The sequence below is a fragment of the Berghia stephanieae genome, chromosome 2 (assembly GCF_034508935.2).
Source record: "Berghia stephanieae isolate SIO BIC M18660-M18661 chromosome 2, UCSD_Bste_1.3, whole genome shotgun sequence".
Lineage (NCBI taxonomy): Eukaryota > Metazoa > Mollusca > Gastropoda > Nudibranchia > Aeolidiidae > Berghia > Berghia stephanieae.
Genome location: NC_088361.1, coordinates 29,231,732 through 29,248,643, shown reverse-complemented (window position 1 = coordinate 29,248,643; position 16,912 = coordinate 29,231,732). Strand labels below are relative to the sequence as shown.

Here is a 16,912-nt window from a genome sequence, read left to right as displayed (position 1 = left end):
TTTTTTCGGACAGATACAACGCTGTTAACGGCAAGGTACTCATTTTACACCTGAATACGGAGAGAGAATGTGAGTAAAGAGCCTTCTCCAAGGACTCAACTATGCGCTGAGCGAGGCTCGAACCCAGGACCTTCCGATGCGAAAGCGAGTGTCATACCACTAGACCACGACATCACATATCCGCACAAAGCTACCCACGCCACTCATTTGCAAATAAACTCTGTGTGCGTATCGAAATATTCGTTTTCATAAAATGTTTGTGCAAATAAATAAATAAATAGATAAATAAATAGATGAAAAAAAAACTAACTAATAATAATAACAATATAAATAAATAAATAAAAATAATAAATAATAGTATAAATACATAAATAAGTAAAATATAATAATTTTAGGGCTTTATAAAGTCACTCTCCTACGTATTTCCTCTCATGTAATATAATATTTTTCATTTCAATTTAAATATAAGTCAAAGACTAAACAACTTCCCCCAATAGAGCAGTCTTAATTGTAGGCTTCGAATTTAAATGGGGCTCGTATCGCTTCGCTGTTACTATTCTCTTAAAGAAAACTTTAGACCCATATATCGTTGTTACCCCTAGTAGTGCTAAATCCGAATCTGAATGTTACTTGTTTTTGAGAGCGGGAGAGTTGATGCTGGTTCAGCGGTACGGTCTTTGCTACTTACCTAAAAGGTACCGAGTTCGCCCCGTTGTGTGTCCTTGAGCAAGTCACCTCGGCCCAGCTCACTTTGGGGCACTGCATTGCGGCTGACGTCTGTGTTATTCCAGGATAGACCCTAAAGACAACTTTCCCCTTGGGGATGAATAAAGGGAATTTTATTTTTATTTTTTATTTATTGTTATTTATTTATGCGGCAGCCGTTGTTGGTGATAATGCTAAATATTTGATTAGCTTCACTTGAAGGTGTCTAAACTAGTTGTGTTCACAAGACATGTTTCGGAAAGAGTTCCAATATTTGATGGTGCGGGGTGCAAATAAATACTGATAGATGGTTGTGTTTGCAGATTGGTGTTTATTAAAAAGTTTTTCTTCAAGTGCATACATCTGGTTGTACATTTAGTAGTTCTGGAGAGCTAGCCTTAATTTTGTTTGAAATTTTGAGTATAAGAGTTAATCTCTATTCTTTCCGTCTGTCTTGAAAGGGAGGTCATTCGAGCTGTCTTTTATGCTGCGATGGGGGCTGCAGTCGTTTCAGACGAATCTTGCAGCGCGGCGCTTAACAGCTTCAGTTTCTCTCATATTAGATAGTAATAGGAGGAAAAATTGTGACATCTCACTTTCTATTTTCCGGTTCCGAATTCATTGGAAGTGTATGTAACCTGTCCTGTGCTTTGTAGGATTAATAATGAAAATGTTACATATTGATCATTAGATGGCATGACTATTTTAGTAGCAGGATGTATATGGAGACTATAATGATTGCAGGGCTTAAAGGGGAGAGGATGGACGACCATCATATATTATTTGGACTAGAAAATATGCTATCACCCTGAAACCCGAAGATCATTTACACAAGTTATGTATTCAGCCCTCCAGAACAATTGATTTACACTTCCAATAAGATTGGAACCAGTTTTTGACATCAAACTTTTGTTACCTTTTGTGGGTCAAAACGCTCAGACTGGGTGAATTCAAAACAAGGTCAAATTCCGTGTCGATAAACTACTCCACTCATTTGCAGATAAATTTTGTGTGCTTATCGAAACATTGATTTTTATAAAACATTTGGGGGAAAATGTATAAAGAAAATAAAACTTGAAAAAAGGGTGAGAATATCACCGTATATCCATAACATGTCATAATTTTAGGGCTTTATAAAGTTCCTCTCCGACATATTTCCTCTTATGTAATATAATATTTTTGTCAAGTATTAACGCCTATTACGGGATTAAATATGCATTTTCTAAACGAATTTAACCATTCTCAGTGTATATCCCAATTTGAATTTCCTAGACGAATCCAACGATGAGTCATTCCTTTCAGCAGATCGATTGTGGCCAATGCTCATTTTATTCAACAGACCCATTGTTTCAATTCATTCCTCACCTTGTGATCAATTCCCTTTATATTTTGATTTATGTGCTTTTGTTTTTTCTCTCTCTAGGAACACAAAAGACAGGGAAACGCGTCGATGCACAACAATGTGACAATTTTTTAGAACCTCAGTGGGAAATCCTTACCCAGTCGGTGTCTAACGCTTGGCGTCCGTTCGTCGGTCGGTCGGTCGATGCAAACTGACGGAACTGCACGGCCTTGGGAGCGAGCGGCGCGTGGGGCGGGCGGTGTAACGGTGGCCGTGTGATCAAGCGGTGATAGTGAACTGCAGGAGACTGAAAGAACCAGCGTCCTTCCGTTCCTATCGTGCTTCATTAGTTGTCAGTGATCTTCTGTGAATGTGTGGAGTGCTTTACAGTTGGAATTCTCTAGGGAGAAAAGTATTCAAAAGAAAATAAATAAATAAATAAATAAATAAATAAATAAATTACAAATAATAAAATATTCTCAAGTGCCCAAGTGTTTACCGGCATATGTTTTAACACTTGTCTTTCTACTTAATCCAATTCACCTTTATTGTGAGTATTGAGAGTGAGAGCTTGCAGGTGAGTAATTTTATTGTAATATGACGTATTGCTTTGGATTTTCGTTTGAATTGTTTTCTTTTTGATTAGTATTTTTTTCTGTTTTATTCTATTGTTGCATGTTTTTATATATGACTATTTTCTTCTTCTGGCTTTTACTTCTTAATCGCTCTTTCTGTTTTTTTTATTAAATTTTGATGGGGATGAGTAAGGGGCAACCCTCACCACACATATCATTGGTTCTCTCAAGATTTATTTTTTTTGGCCGGGTAACGATTTATTCAATATTTGCGATGTTTTAATAAATAATAATGTGAAATTGAGTGCAAGCTTCAATTTAATTAGAAAAAACCAGATCAAATGAACGTTTCGGGTTTCCCCTTTATCAACAAAACAGGATGAATGAAACACCACAGATGAATGAGATGATGTGGTAGTGGCGTAGTTAAGAAAGAAGATGTTTTAATATGACGTTCAATATGACTCACTACAGATGGGTGGATCTGAATTAGTGTTATGAAAAGGTGCCAGATAAAGCAAAAGAGAAAAATACAAGAAAAAAAAAAACCATCGGAAAAATTCAGTTTTCAGTCGAGGAAGACTGATTTTTTGGGATGTTTTTATTTTTCTTGTATTTTTAATTCTTGCTTTATCTGGCACCTTTCATACACACTAGTAAAGATCTTTATCTTATACCGGTGCCTGCTTTATAGCTTTTCAAATGTGTGGGGAATTTTATTTTATTTATTTTGCAGTGTGATTATGATATTAAGGTGTTTTATAATTTCAAGAGATGTATTGCGGAAGGATTTGAAAGAAAATTTCTGAAAATGCTTATGTTATTTGACTCACCACGTCAATGTAATGAGACAAATCATATGACAAAAATTGATTTTAAAAGTAAAATGATCTCTCTCTCTCTCTCTCTCTCTCTCTCTCTCTCTCACTCTCTCTCTCTCTCTCTCTCTCTCTCTCTCTCTCGCTTTCTTGTTCTGTAGCTATTGTCAGATCTCTCTCTATTTGTGCTCTCTATCCTTCTATATACAAACACATACAGACACATCCGCACTTACACACACGCCCCCACACCTAACCACCCACTCACACACACATACGCACACACACACACACATACACACACACAGGCACATACATAAGACATAATCTTTTTTTTTTCATCTCCACGACATCTCAATATCTTTTTGAAGTTTCCTGGCTTCCAATTTCTTACTGTCGTCTTCAAAGCAAGCTACAATTATGACAAATCTAATTATGCCTCAAACCAAACAACAGTAGGATCTGCTACCGCTGTGCAGGCGGGATTCGGTGAAACTCTAATACAACGTTTTATCTCCCTCGTTTTGTCCTGTCAAAACAGCAATTTAATAGTGAATCAAAAGACCGGAGCGCAATGCTAGAGAACCGTCACCCACTTTACTCAGGTGTAAAATGTGTACGAGTACTTTGCCAGTTACGGCGTTTTCTGTGAGAATGTTAATATCGCTTTAAAAACGTAATAATTTATCCAACATGCTAACTGTTGCTAAGTAGTCTAATTTGAGCATATTTCTGCCGTCGGGCTTGAGGAAAAGACCGTATGTGGCCTTTTATTTTTATTCTTATACGCTCTTTTTCCTTAAGCCAGCGAGGAGGACTGAGATTCGATATCCAGTTGAGGTCACCTGATTTTTTTTCTTTGTTTTTTTTTTTTTTCGTATATCTTTCTTTCTGACACTCTTTTATACACAACTTTTGGGAGCTTTAGTAGAGTTAAAACCAGATACAATGACAAATAGTCTCAGAGAGCTATCATTTTGGATTACGTTTATACAAAAGAAAATAATTTAAAGTTCAAATCACTTGAATTACAATATTCTAGCTGTTTACAATTCACGAAACGTCATTAATTCAACATTTTAGTCTTATTCAAATTTCATTCTCTGTACTAAAACTTCAATTTTCTGAAACATGTTCATGCGGGTATAATGGGAGCGTTCTATATTCATGTTTTCGTCCAACCTAGTCATCGATCACATGATTTCTTGCGGTACAACGATTGGACATTTCTCAATAAATGTAAACAGTCTGCTTTGTTTATGAAAGTTTTAAACAAACCCATGAGTCATTCTGAGCAAAAGGATCAATCGTAAATTTAGATATTTCCCAAACTGTGAACAATTTTCACCATGTTGGGCGATTTTGAGAACACTTTGTGCAATGTGACCATGACCTCGAGCACGCCGAAAAGTAATATAGATCAACTCCATTCCCTATTGAGGTGACAGGTCAAATAGAAGACGAATGAAAAGACGAACAGTTTCGTGGTAAAGGTTTAACTCACCTTGCCAGCCATTTTCAGAATTGTCCCTGAAGCTTCACACCCACCCAACACAAAACTCAAATAGAAAAACAACAAGCACATTCCATACATAATACTTTTCAGCGAAAGGAGCTCTAAAGCATAGTGCAATATCTTATCTTATTCCACCCCGCTTCCTTAAAGATAACGCATAATGATATCAAGTTTACAATAATAATTTGTGACGTCATATTATCAAACGTTGAATTTCACTAAAATTACATTTTCGAAAAAAGAAGTATCAATTAGATATTTTTGAATAGATCTAGCCTATGTCTTTTACTCAGAGATGACGAAATCGAAAAGAATAGAGGGGTATAGAATACATTTTTTTTTTACATTGTTGCGTTTCGGAATTCGAACATTGTTCCTAACGCGCACTCACAAGCTCATGCAGCGGATGGGAACACGTTCAGAATTCCAAAAAGTAAGAGTGTAAGAATCATATATTATCTTATTAAAGGCTGAATATAGGAATTATCCTCAAAATGCCTTGTACAATAGTTTATAATTACAAAATCTTACAGATCTAAACAACTTTGAATGTAAAGAAAAATATATCATTACGGCAATGTAAAGTCGAAAATTACTATAATAGAACACTGAAGTTATTGAAAATTGTTCATGATCGTATGAATCATAAATGCACAAAGCTCGTCATATAAAGAAGTATTAATGATAACAATAATCATATCAGCAATAACGATAATAATCATACATAAGTCTCTGAAAATTATCATAATTTAAGTCTGTTTCAGATGGCATGCATTTTAATTTTCAACATTTATTTACAAACCAGTCTACAGATCATGAATGTAATGGAAACAATCATATCCACATGACAATATAAAGGTTAAAAGATAAATAAATAAATGGATAAATAACTAAATAAATAAACAAATAAATGAATAAATAAATAAATAACAAAGCTTTTTCTTTCTTTTTTTTTTGATGTACAATGTACAAAGGAAATCAGAATAAGAAAACTGATGGTTGCATCGTATCAAATATGACGGTTGGTAAGGAGAGGGGTTAAACCAGCCGAGCCTTGAACCGTCCGGTGGTCGATATTTTTAATTTCATTATGTGTACTAACGTAACAGTAAGTTGGGAGGCAATCACTTTGAATAATTAATGATTGTGACAGGACATTTTGTGTCCGGGCAGCACACGGTGAACCTGTCCTGTGAGACGAAGCGTTATTGTCGTGGAAATGGAATTGTGGGCATTCTATTCCTTTTTAGAGGAGAAGAGGTACAAGGCCTTGATGACTATCTACACTGTGATGATTATGATGATAGTGTGCGGTGCTTGTTGGTTGGTTTTGGAATGAATGAAGATGAAGATGATAATATGATAATGATGATGATGATGATGATGATGATGATGATGATGATGATGATGATGATGATGATGATGATGATGATGATAATGATATCGAAGAAGAAGAAGAAGAAGAAGAAGAAGAAGAAGAAGAAGAAGAAGAAGAAGAAGAAGAAGAAGAAGAAGAAGAAGAAGAAGAAGAAGAAGAAGAAAAGAAGTATGAAGAGAGGAGGAGAAGGAGTAGAGGAGGAGGAGGAGTAGGAGCAAATAGGTGAACCTACATATCTTTAGTATTAATAAAGATTACACATGTGTGTAAATGTGCCAAATCAAGCATTACCGAGTTCTGCTCGACTGATCTTGGGTGACAACAGATAACACATGTGGACATCAATGACAATAATCAAACTATTTTTTGTACATTTCAAAATAACATAATTTTTGCCTTTAATTTTTACTTCAAGCATCACCGATTAATATAAACACCCCCTTCCCCCTCTAACTTTTCACAAAATATTAAACCTGAAACTTCACATGTCTCTCAGATTTAAGATATTTTGATAAATTTTGAATCATTTCAATCAAATAAGTTCTATTTCCAAAATGAGAAATAAGCGTTTTGTTTGTGATTGACACCATTGTAGCTGACCTATGTATACAGATACAAAATAACGATAACACAAATACTTGTCATTAAAGTATTACTCCGCGGGGCGTGGAAAGCATGTTAATTTGTCCGCGCGGAGAGTAGAGATTCAAGGGAGAGAGGGTGTTAGGGCTTATAGTACAGTTTTGAAAAGAGAACATTGGTTCCCGAATATCCAAATATTTGCAAAGTGTAAAATAGCACCACAGATATGGATAACTTATTATCACAAACTATTGTTACCTGTATTAACATGAAATTGGATTTTACTACTAGATAGATCAAATGTTTGTGATTAATTTATTTCAATTTCCTGTGCTGGTTGGAATGTGAAAAAAATTAGAGCAATTTTTCGCTTTGCATAATATTATACCTCTCAATATTCTGGAACTTAAATGTCTCTTTTATAACTGTACCCTTAGCTCCTTTTTCTCTCTTTTGTATGATAAGCGCTCTCTATCCTTCTCTCACTCTCCCTCTTTCTCTTTCTCTCTCTCTCTCTCTCTCTCTCTCTCTCTCTTTCTCTCTCTCTCTCTCTCTCTCTCTCTCTCTCTCTCTCTCTTTCTCTCATAACATGAAAGACTCTGTTTGCAGAGATGCAATATTAACTATCAGTAAGTTGTGCCAAAGATTTTATAAAATGCTGAAGCTGCTATGGGAAAACAACATATAACAAATAGAAGCAATAAATATAAACAGAAATTGCCAACTGAGAAGGAAGAATTGAAATGAAGACAAATTGTCTAAATAGTTTGAAGTCTTCAATTTTTATTGTTATTTCTTTTGTGTGGTTCGGTGACTCAGATTCTGATCCCGACGGTGTACCTGTGGGTAAGGCTTTTTACACATATTACCACACTCGACTCAGCTGGCTATAGGCAGTGACAGATTTTGTAAGAGTTTATGTACAAAACGGACGCCTAACATGCGACGTGTAATGTATGGAATGGAATTAAAAAAAAAACTAGATGATTTAAAAAAAAAAAAGATTCTCCATGACCTGATAGGGTGTTTGAAACGTTGTGTAGCGCATTGAGTACAATAAATCCGTTGAAATGTGCCTTATAATTTTTTTTTAATTTCATGTAAATTACGAGGGATTAATTTAATCCATAGACATACAAAAATAAAGAGTTGTGTCGTATTCTGAAAAGAAGCACATTTTTAAAAGAATGGTTATAAAAATGTGTGCATTCAGAACACAGCCACGTTGTGTTTTGTCAATATACGGAAATTGTTCCCTAATAATGTTTTTCGTAATATATTATTGGAATATTATATCTTTTTTCTTCTTGACTTGAATTAGATATGATTTGCTTGTAGACGACAAAAGCTGCCCCTAGACGCGAGCTTTAACTTTATCCCTCTCCCTCTCTCTTTCTCTCTGGCAAAGATAATGCTGATTTCCCCCGGGGAATTTGACATCCTTAGACTGGGAAAATTGTGTAAAATGTCTATGCCCAATGGACATCCCTTGGGAAATGTCTTTAGGTCGACTATATTGTGAGGTCAGTGGCAAGCCTGAAGTGTTGACCATAACGCCAACAATGCCAATACATCGTAACTGAATGCTTGATTGCATTTTTCTTATATACGAGCATGAGTACGCAAGCGCAGTAGGCAGTCATGGACATTTTCAATGACCTAACAGTGTTCAAAATAGCATGGTTGGACAAAAATTACCACACACATACACACACACACACACACACACACACACACACAGCCACAGAACTCGAAAATTCCGACTGTAGAATAAAAATGAATCCATATATATATTATCATTATATACATACATATTATATATATATATATATATATATATATATATATATATATATATATATATATATATATATATATATATATATAATTTTATATGTGGTAATTTCTTATCCAACCATATATCGGAGTTTACACGATGCATCGGGTTGAATGGAAAGCTCAATTCTAACGGATTAAAGAGCTTTAATTTTCTTGCATTTTAATAAACCACAATCTTTCTACTCAACAATCAGAAATAAAATTGTCTCTAGGAGTCCCGTTAGCTCAGTGGTAGAAAATGGACAGGTATCGATTCTGGGTGTGGTCGATATTTTTTTGGGGTCCTCTTCCCCGTTCACCCGCCGCTCTGTCCAGTGAACAGTGATTTGATAGATGGATCTGTTAGATCTGGTGGATTTTTATTTCTTTGCGACAATCTTTTGTCTTTTTAAATGAATGATAGCAAGCAATTTCTACTGTCCGTTCAACAGCACAGCAAAACAAAACAGGTTCTAGGAGCCTTATGAAAAGGCCATATGAGTGTGAATGGTTATTTTACTAAGTGTTATTCTCGTATTTCATGACTTATAAGATTTCTATTGGCAGATTCGTTCCGACATAATACCACACTACAGCAAAGTGTCTATTACACCAGACATCAAATTAACAGATTAACTGTCAAACAAAAGTCGTCGTAAACTACAGGAATATTAGCAGCAATAGCATATTCAAATACATACATTATTCTGGACTCATTTACTTATTGTAGAACCAGTTACGACTTGACTTCACCTGACGTAGCCTATAGCCATAAAATTTTTATAACGCATTCTCAAATTGTAATCAAGCGCTATCGAATACCCCGCCGACAATTAATTAAATGCAAAAACTTAGAACATGTGGCCATAAAACGCATTTGATCTGCCTGGAGTGGAATAGCCTCGCGTTCATTCTGACTGTTTTCAATAACAGAGACAAAACTCCAAGTCACAAAAGGCCGTTCTCAATAACGGTGGTATCTCTAAAATTATCTATTCTGGCGTAGCTTGGGAAAAAGCATTTTCTCATTATTTTTTTTTACCAGAAAGCTTTTATGCAAATATTGTGAAAATAACGTTAATCTTATACTACTTTGATGGCTTTTAACATTTTTGAATGTTGTCAGCTATCTTAGGTGATCGAAATTTAAACACATGTTTGGTCATTCTCTTGAAATGTGTTTTGTCTGTGTAGAGCACAAAACGCTGTTCCAGATGACGAATGTATCTATAAGATCTTTCATTGTTCAGCCTGCCTGGAGATCATCTATTTTTCATGGTGACGATTTTTACATTGGCTGACATTCCTATATAATGTCATTGGGGACTGGCTGATTAAAATTGCATTGGGAAGATCGTTGAACTCTGTAAAAACACATTTCTTTTTCAAATTGAGCAGACAACGTTTATTTCATAAGATACTATTCCCAAACAAGGCCCATGTTCTTATAAGGCCCTGTCCCATTTTACTATAAAATCACTGTAGTCTTTGAACAAGTTTAACGATGGATGTTTCAATCCGAAGAAATGCAACATAACTGTCGCATGCTGTTGTTGAACAATGGTTTTACGACACAAGGTGTGTGTCTTAAATGAACATGGGTCTTATTTGGGAAATATAAACCTTAAGATTAAAATGCCTCGAGTTCAATATTCCTTTGAACAATAGGATTTCACAATAATTACAAATGGCACATGAGGAAAAAGGTTGTTTTTTTTTTGTTGATAAAATGAGACACAAAAAATGTGTTTTGTCAACATGAATGGCTGAAGAGGCCAGGCAGCAAACATCGACTAGACAAAATTCTCGCTGGCTATTTTCATCGATCGATCAATTAAGTAAGACTTGTTCTTATTTATTGTCCTTGTACTGTTTGTTATAAAACTAAAGGTATTAAAGATTGACAGCTCTTAAAATGCTGTTGAAATATGCATACAGTTAAATTGAAGGTAAGATGGGTTTCCGTGTTTTATTTTTGTTACTTTTCTCGCTTTAAGCATCAACACATGTTACATATCAAGTTCCATCCTGTCTGATGTTTTACAAGCTTGGGGACTGGTTCTATTTCTTCAAAAGCCGATAATCGGATAATTACCGTACACCGGGAAGACACGTATTTAAAAAAATTGACCAGAAAACTAGTCCTTCAAGTAAAAGTCCCAAGTTTGAGAGTGTTTATCAAACTGAGGGTCATTTAATTCGATCGATATATTTGAAGGAAGGTTTTAAAAAATACGCGTCTTTCCAGAGTATGTCAATTAACTAGTTACAGTTTGATTATTTCACTATGTCGGAGACTATCTCTTATTTCATTTTTTTTTTAAATCTTGGAATTAATGATTTCTTATTGATCAACGGTATGTCATGATTTATTATCTCAAAACTATATATCTTTGGAAAAGACAAATCAATTTGATATCAACACATTAAAAAAGATATGAAACTTAGAATTTTGTCTTTTAAGAAATCAAATTCAGTTTCGTCATTAAAATTAGGTAATAATCGTAATCAAAGTATTACTTTACTGGCTATAAAATCATTTTACTCACTTACATTAACCTTGTAATTGTGTCGGGAGAGAAAATTAAACACACTAAAGATTTTACATAATTAGGAAGTAAAATTAGAGGTGATGGTGGCATAAGCAAAGAAATAGCAATTGGAAAAAGTAAATGCAGCATTTGGAAAATTATACAAAATAATGAAATCATGGTCTGTCCAACTGAAAACCAAAATATACATCTTTAAAGCATCAGTCTTATCAGATCTCTTGTACGGAAGAGAAACATTGCAAATGTATGCAAAAGACAAAACGTGTTTCAATGTATTTCAACAATGATGCCTAAGAAGAATACTCAATGTCAGCTACTTAGTCAACGTAAGAAATATTGAAATTCTATAAAGAACTGAAATGCAGGACGTTACGACCACCATTCAACAACGCCGTCTCAGCTGGCTAGGACATGTCCTTCGCATGGAAGCAGACCCCCCCCCCCCCCCAAAAAAAAAAAAACAAAAAAAAAACAAAACAAAAACAAAAAAAAAAAACAAAAGACAATAAAAAACCTCCAAAAACAACATCAACAACAAAAAATAAACCGTAAAGCATTTGAAAGGACGAAGGATAACAACAGACGAAAACGAGGACAACCAATGACGATGCGGAGAGTAAACTGTCGAGAAATACCTTAAAACTGGGGAGATGACTTACATGGGACGAGGCATACATTGCAGCACATGGCAGGGAGGAATGGCGAATCCGGATGGCCCAATGTGTCAAAGACACCGGAGGAACTAAGTAAGGTAAATAATTAACCCAATGAAGTAATATTTTGATGCGACGATAATAATATGATGGCACAGTATTCGCCGGATTCGAGCACGCTGAATTCCAGCACGTTTTCTAATCCGCATACTGGAGCTGGGTGACAGAATGTTTCTATGGAATAAGACGTTGCGTGGCATGCTTACAGTATAAGGTGGTGCCAGAATCAGAAAAAAATGACTTTAAAACATGCTATATTTGTAAAAAGAAAAGAAAGAACAAATAAACAGAAAAGACTTGCTCAAATAAGTAAGAGGCGGTATTTATTATTTCTCAGTTTTATTTTTTTTTTTAATGCTGTAATCCGTTTTTAAAAGAGGGATGGGGTGCCAGGCACCAACTCAACCAATATAGCCACGCCACTGACAGTAATAAGACGGTACCTCCCGTGACCATCGGATTTAGGCACGCTCGGCTTCTTGCTCGCTTTTTTGTTGCTTCTCCCTATAGCGTAATAGAAGCGAGGACGAGAGACGCATGCGCACAACCAACATGACGATCTCTCTCTCATATAGCTTTTCCGCCGGTGACATCACAGACTATGGGTGACGTCCAATCAAGGGACGCTACTCTTCCGCTAATCTCATTCCCTATTGTATTTGGTTGAATATATTACTGTGGCAAGTTGGCTGTCATTTTCAACGTTCGATATTATTTGAAATATATATTTTTTTCTGGAAAAAAGCTGAAAAAGTGTCATCTCATTGTAAGAGCGTATACATGTACCATCTCAATAACAGCGGATTTCTGTCGCCATCTACTTTTAGTTGACGAGAAAATGGTCGATATATTTCAGGATTATCATTCCTCTTTTCTTTTTTTTTTTATACATTAAAACAATTTTTCCCAGCAGTCCTTGCAACCAATTTCCTTTTTTCTTTTCCTTTTCATTTCTGGAGAAATCAATGAGTAATCATAGCCTAAAGTAATGTTTAAGGGAAAAAAAGATGGCCGAGACAAAAGGAAAAACAAAAATAGAATACAACTAATTAAAATTGTCTTTATCTATCGATGTATTTTTAGAAAATAGAATCTTACTTATGTCGGATTGAATCCTAGAATCTTACTTATGTCGGATTGAATCCGAAATATGGTAGGTCAAGTTTTGGGATTCTGATAACTACAAAATAATAAAATAATAAAGAAATAAATTATCTTTATTCATCCCTAAGAGGAATTTTTTTCTTTAGGATCTAGTCCAAGGGAAGACTGGAATAACCCAGGCGTTAGCCGCAGGGCAGCGCCATAAAGTAAGCTAAGGCTAGGTGACTTGCTCAAGGCCACACAGCGCGGCGAGTAGTCAAATTCGGTACTTTTCGGGTACAATCAAAGAGCATATTGTTGAGCCACGCTGTCCCATGATTATGATTAGGTATGGTAATATAATAATAGAAGGTACGGTTATATAAAAATGGTAAAAGGCTGGTCACCAGATACAATTTTGAACGATGACATTATGTATAGTGTCAGACAAAACAGGTAGAAAAGTAATCCCATCAAAACTATTCCAATGTACAAAACAGAATGGCATAAACACGAGGGACAATCGCTCTCTTCCCCTCCTTTTTTTTTAACATAGTAAATAACCTTCTTTGATTGGGATATTGAGACCTCATGCGATCGGTTCGATCCCCAATCCGTAAACATTGATTAAACAGATGAATCTTTCTTGATTTTCTTGTGTCATTCAATGTCATAACATATATACCGTTTTGTTTTCTTTTTCTTGTTATCTTTTTTAAAGCCCAGTTTGAAAAAAAAAATAAAAATAAAATCCCCTTTATTCATTCCATAGGGGAAATTTGTCTCTAGTGTCTATTCCAAGGGAAGACAGGAATAACCCAGGAGTCAGCCGCAGTGCAGCGCCGCAAATTGAGCTAAGGCGAGGTGACTTGCTCAAGGCCACACAGCGCAGTGGCGGGTGATCGAACTCGGTACCTTTCGGGTACGAAGCAAAGACCGTACCGCTAAGCCACGCTGACCCTTAAAGGGCAATACTAATGAATCGTTGTCTTGGAATGTTTCGTTAATTCGTTGGACAGAAAATAAAATATTAATTAACCGAGACGCAATGTTTCTGGTCAGGAGTTTTTGCGATCCTTGTCAACCATTCGGTCACTGACCACGCTCAACTTCTCTTGACCTCTATGCCAGACCAGAGCCACCGTTCTGCGAGGGAATTAATACGATGCCACGTAAATGATATGCGTGTTTTGTCACTTGATATCCCGTTTCCGTGGATGAATCCATGGGAATCGATTTGCAGGTGAGGAAACAGAAAACTTTTTGGTCTAATTAAAAAAAAAGGTAAAGAATAAGGAATTTTAATTAGAGAAATAAATTAGAGTGGGACTTATTAATATAAGTTGGGGGATGGGAGAGAGTTGTTTTTTTTTCTGAGTTCGCAAAGCGCTTGGCTCATAAGCCAAAAGGACCCATATCAATCTAAATGTGAGCCCAGGGTTAATTCTTTTTTATGTGAGACATTAATTTCGAACGTCTGCAAATGATAATATCGCTAGAGTTGGCAGAACTGGAGGGACATAGCGTCCTATTAAAAGGGTGGCAAGCAATTCATACAGTCAGTATAAGGTTATAGATTTAGGAATAACATTCGACTCCAGTGGCCTTGCAGGGGGGGATGATGGATATTATTTACTGGACAAAAATTATAGCTAAAATTCCGTTCGCCATAAGCCTGTGTGGAACAATTTATAATTTTAACTCTGAGGTCGTGAAAATTGCCCAAATCTGTCTGCAATATATGACATCAACGTCAATCTGGTACAGTATTATGTCTTTATTAAGTTGTTAAAAAAAGAACTAATTTGAAATGTAAAGTGAAATATTAGTAATTAGGAAATTAAAGATTTTTGAAGTTTCAGAAACAAAATCTTATTCTCCTCTCGAAAGAAATTTATTTCAGTTCAAGTTCATAAAGAAGTCCTCTAGAGCCATCAGCCCCGTGGAGCCGGTGTTTATCCCGGTTATTATAGCGTGAAATGGACAATAGCAATATTGCTTGCTACCCCTTTGATATGACGCTGGTCTATCGCGAAGTAATTTCCATCAGATCTAACAGACCCAGCTACCCAGTCACTGTTGGTATGACAGGGAGGGAGGTCAGGAATAAATCTCGACTTCCCTTGGGATCGATCCAGGTCCCTTTGCGTGTGAAGCGAGTGCTCTGTCTGCTAACTGAGTTTATATGCTATAAATATTATATAGGCTTAAAGGTAAACTTTATAGAACAGGTCCACTCCGACATAATACCGTTTAGAGATGATAGGTTACATAATAATATAGTATTTTACCCATCACATTTCCATTCTAAGGTCTGTGCTTTGTTTGTTTATATGTTTTTCCTCGACCAAAAATAATTTATTATGAGACAGGCCATTATTCTATTTGTTATCTGTACCAACTCGAAGGAAAGAATCAAGCGCATCATATAATAATAATAATATTATCATAGACAGCGGTTATCGAAATGAAGATCATCTTTATTTTTTCAAGAAACATGTAAGGACATTAAGCTATTATTACATGACTTCAGAAATAAACAAAACACTCACCAAAAAGAGATATTCAGAGCAGAGCAGAAAGGCAAGCTTTTGGCACGCCTAAGAAATCGTTTCCCAAACGTTTGATCACGGAACGCCCCTCAACTTTCGTTTAGTTGATGTTGATATTTGACGTAATTTGATTGGTCGATAGACGAACTCTTAACCCAAGATGTCAATCCGGTAGTATATTGGAATTAAAAGTACTTTAATTTTAAAAAATTAATTGAAAATGAAATTAAATTACGACTGTTCAGGTTTTTTTTCCAGTTTGAAGAAGAAAGCTCATTCGCTTCAATAAAGGCATTTTTCTTAAACCAAATTGTAGAATTTAAGCTTTAAATTCAATTTTGACAATGCTATTCACCCCGACATTAAACTGGCATTTCTTCCAAACAATACAACAGTAATGGCGTTGTTATTTATTCTGCTGAAAACAATACACTCCAAAAATTTGGCCCGAAAACCCTTCTTTCAAATATCGATCGATTAAAATGATCCTCGTTTGTTAAAAACTTTCAAATCTAGGTCTTCCCTAGCTAAATTTTTAAAAGTTCTTTTTTCTTCAGAAAAAAACGGTACGGTAGTAATGGTACGACACTCGACTTCTAACCTGTGGGTCGAAGGTTCGTTTGTCCTCTGCACGAAGTAGAGTCCTTTAAAGATTCTATTTACTCTCATTGCTTCTTTCTACTTATATTAGAGTTAGAGGCAAAATAAATAACTGGCCAGTAATAGTGTTGTCTAGATCGAAACGAAAATTATTATGAGAGCGTCCTACTCGCTATAGGTATGTCTCTTTCTCCCAGTCAAGTGTTATTATTGACTCCGTAAATTTAGTGTACTTTTTTTTTAAAGCCTGATAACACAGCTTCTAATGGCTCTTTGTTGTGATGGAAATAAAGAACTGAACAAGTGTGTATGAAAAGTGCCAGACAAAGCAAGAAAGAAAATACAAGAAAAAGAAACTATCGCGAAAAAAATCAGTCCTCGACCAGTGCCTGCTCCTTAATTTCTTAATTTGTAATGGAAGTACTCTCAAGCCATCGCAAAATGTTGTCCATTTCAACACTGTCCAACGAGCCCATTAATTGCGTTCGATTATCGGTCCTGTAATAGACACCTAGCATAGGGGAACATAACCACGCCCCTCTGACAGTCGTCCGAATGTAAACAATGACAGTTATTGCCGTAAAAGCAAACGACGAGATAATACCATCGACGGTATGCGTTTAGATAAAACACTCACTAGTTCTACACACGAGGTCAATTGTACCATCACAGAAAATG

At 35.6% G+C, this 16,912-nt stretch overlaps 1 pseudogene across 1 annotated transcript in view; it reads left to right on the top strand.

The window, feature by feature from the left end:
- The first annotated feature begins 2,362 nt into the window (after positions 1 to 2,362).
- The window catches only part of LOC144964657 (cAMP-dependent protein kinase type II regulatory subunit pseudogene), a 148,817-nt pseudogene continuing 134,267 nt past the window's right edge, over positions 2,363 to 16,912 (top strand). Inside the window, exon 1 of the transcript XR_013643898.1 lies at positions 2,363 to 2,624. The product of XR_013643898.1 is annotated as a cAMP-dependent protein kinase type II regulatory subunit pseudogene, transcript variant X2 (transcript). The remainder of the gene's footprint in view (positions 2,625 to 16,912) is intronic.